Below are 3,811 nucleotides of genomic sequence, written 5' to 3'. Positions count from 1 at the left end.
GTGAAAGTAAAATCATAAGACGATCTCTTTGGGCCGTGACTTGTCATTAAGGAGTGGTGGTGGGTCCCACAGCCAGACCAGCTGAGAACCACTGTCCTCCATGAGCGCAGAAACCATTATATTTTCTTGAATTTAAGCTTCTGCATTTTCCAAATGCTCTAGTACTATTCAAACGTATTGTAAGTCTTGTACCGAACGGTTTAATACGAATACGTACTTAGTTAGAAAAGAATAATAACTGTGGTGCCATCATGTGGTTATAAGGTGGTATTTCAGCTGTAGGACAGCAGTGAAGGCCCAGGTTTAAAATGCACAGCCCGCCACTGGTATACACCCTATACCAGAGGGATCATGGGAGCTAGCAAATCTACTCTACATGTCTTTTGTAGATGGATGACCGTGTCCCCAGAGTATCTTGTGGGGTTATCTAACAGTGTCGTTACTACAAGACATTCAGTCCTAGTACAACCAGAGTGAGACATTTGTTTTCATCCTTGATTGGAAGTCAAGCCTGTTCTTGTTGAGCGATGGGCTTTGCCTGGGTTGTGTCCGGTCAGTGCGAAGCAGTCAGGATAACAGTCAGCACCGCTATGTCTGAGGCCGTTGTACTCTCCCAGGAAATGGTGATTCACTGACAAGTGGAGGAGTAGTTGGTTCAAGAGTGTGGCTAAGTTGTCGCCTGACATCGTCAGACCAAATCACAAATGCAATTAGTCTGAAACCTGTCTGAGACTCTGGGTTGTGGAGGGTGCCGGTCGTTTGTTCATGTTAAAGGACTCCATTTCTCAGCTGACAGTTACTTACAACTGCTTTGACACTTGGGAGCATTAGGTCACAAATCCACAGCCTGCTAGGTATAAACTTTGAAATAGGTTCATGTGTTAACCCAGGGCCAGGTCTGACGAGTGCACTTTACCACATTGATTCTTCCCCTGCTGTTTCACTCACACATTTTCTTGCTGCTGTCTCTTTTTAAATGTGATTGTCTCTCTACCTTCAGTACATTCATGCTGCTGTTACACACCCCTTCACCTCCCCATCTCCGCCCAATCTTCATCAGCTTCATCAACTCATCACCCTATCAGCCCCATCAGCCACCACCACTGTCTGGACTCCACGGGGGGGGTTTATCTTGCAGCTGCTCAGGGCAGACGCCCCTCCATTACAAATCTCCCTGTAGAGTCAAAGCGCCAAAGACTCTGTCAAGACTTTATCATCACATAATCACCTGTTATTAATGAATAATGATATTTTCTTCATCTGACTTGTCTCTCCTGATTGAACTATCAGAGAGGCCCACAGAGGAACACACAGCACTTCATAAAACTTGACTTCGAATCTGCCCGTCACACCCGTCAGGTGAAACAATACAACTTCAAGATGTAAATGAGTTTGATGTTTCTAGGCAAAATCAATTTAAGTCAGATAATATAATAATCTTAGATAGAAATATTAATAAAGCTGATCAATAAGCTTGGACCTAAAGATCTAAATTAAATTTTAATTAGAACTATTGTAAAATTGCTTCACAATCTTTCCTGGTGCTTCCCAAACTATCACCTCGATCGACCCGACTACTCCGGTAACATTAGTTACATTGTCCCATTATAACCACGCTCCAAGAAATTACAATCGGGCCGTAGCCATCCTCAAAGAAGCTAAAAGATAAAGGAATTTCTTATCTTAGAACAGAAAACAAAGCAGTAGTTTCAACGCTCTCAAATCAGCTCCTCGTATTCACCGCTACGTCCACACCAGGTCTCTTCCTGATGACGTCATCACGCACACCAAACTCTGCGACATCGGCGCATCTGATAAAGGGGCAATTCACCCAAATCCTCGAGCCCAAAGACAGTCGTGAAGGGCCGACCGATTCTTTCACAGAATATGTTCCTTTGAGTTGATACGTGTTAGCCAGGCAGCAACCTCCGGTTCTGAAAATGAAGCCATGACGGAAGTGCCTTAAACTCGCATTACCTATACTGGCCATCAGGGCCAGCAGTTTCTAGATGACACTCAACTATACTATAGTAGTATAGTGTATAGTACGAAGGATCGACAGCTAATGCTACCATCTGTCCTCGCTCGTTCAATCAGCGCCTTGGCTGCACTACATAACGTAGTCAATGCGTAATCTTAATGCTCTAAGCATTAACGACACTGCTTCGTAGTACGTTGTTAGCAGATTTTCAACTTTAAACTCAAATTCACCGGAGACAACCTCATCCCAACTCCGGAAACGGGATCATCTGCAGAGCATGTAAATGCACCATTTACTCGTTAAATCAGTGCCATCGCCGCAAAAAAGGCGTATCATTCAAGAGAAAAATAATAATAATTAAAGCTGCAAGCAGCATTGATCGGGCCCTCGCAACTTCACGCATGTTGAGTGTACTGGCAGGACTCTGGTTGACGCAGCCGTGCATTTCTGTCACCATCATACACAGCGCCTGGAAATTGCAAAAAACGACACTAGAAATTCATACAAAATTCAAAATGGCTGACTTCCGGTTGGGTTTAGAGCATAGACTCCTGGGACCTTTTTTTTAAGTCTACATATGATACATCTGCTTACCAAATTTCATACATCTAGGTCAAACATACTGCGAGGGCTGCTTCGTTGAAATTTTGTAGGGGGCGCTATTGAGCCGATTTGCCACTCTGAACCAATAAAATCATATTTTATAACTACATTTCGGGCTTTTAATCTACTTGCCAAGTTTGCTTATGTTTCGAGCATTTTTAGCCTCTCAAAATTACCTTCGTTGTTAATGGCGAAGACTGCATCGCCACGGCAACGGCGTTCGACGAAACATCAAAAGCTTCATGAACTGGTATTATGAACTTCTTATATTTGTGTGGAAGTAATTTGATGTTGATTTGATTTACCTACTAAGAGAAACAAGCCAAAGTATAAAGACTTTAACTTCCTGTTACCAGTAGGTGGCGCTATGACTGATTCAAAATTGGCCTGCAGATGTCTTCAGGCCTGGAGTCTAATCAAACATGTGAAATCTGGTAAAGATCTGATGATGTGGAGTCGAGTTACATCAGTTTATTCGTTCATGGCGAAGGATCGAAATTCGCCGAACCGCCACGTCGCCGCCCTTCAACAACTTCTTACGATTTTCACAATGAAGCATTATCAAGGTCTTAAGGCTGTTCTGACAACATTTTAGAGGGATCTGATTAATCTGTGAGGAGCAGGATGTCAAAGTACACAACTTACAACTTACAGTTGACACTAGGTGGCGCTATTACTATGATTCTAAATTATCATATAGATGTGTTCCGGGTCAGGATGTTATGACATATGAGAGATTTGGAGCAGATTCGACAATGTACGGCCGAGTTACAACATCTTCCTGTTTCGCGGTGAATGGTGTTTTTTTGACGCCACGCCACGGACACATAGTTCGATAACTTTTTGATCTTTGAGTAACTTTTCACTGCCAAGGTCTCAAGAGCATACTGACCAAATCCGAAGTCAATCAGGTCAAATCTCTGGGAGGAGTTCGTTAAAGTATGACGCCTTGAAATGGTCAAAAAACGTCATGAAATTCAAAATGGCCGACTTCCTGTTTGGTTTGATGAAAAACTCCAAGAGGATTTTTTGTGCGTCTCATCACGATCCACATATCTACCAAATTTCATACAGCTAGGTGAAACCCAATGTTGGGGCTACTCAATAGGGGGCGCTATCGAGCTATCGAACCAATAAATTCTGGCTTGCGTGCCAAATTTCAAAAGTTTTCCAGTATCCCAAGCACCTCCTTTTTGCGACGAAAGACACGAGATAATAATAATAACA

The sequence above is a fragment of the Anarrhichthys ocellatus genome, unplaced genomic scaffold (genome assembly GCF_004355925.1).
Source record: "Anarrhichthys ocellatus isolate YVR2014 unplaced genomic scaffold, GSC_Weel_1.0 scaffold209, whole genome shotgun sequence".
In the NCBI taxonomy this organism is placed as follows: domain Eukaryota; kingdom Metazoa; phylum Chordata; class Actinopteri; order Perciformes; family Anarhichadidae; genus Anarrhichthys; species Anarrhichthys ocellatus.
The sequence above is the reverse complement of the archived record's forward strand: the minus strand, read 5'-3'. Positions refer to the sequence as shown.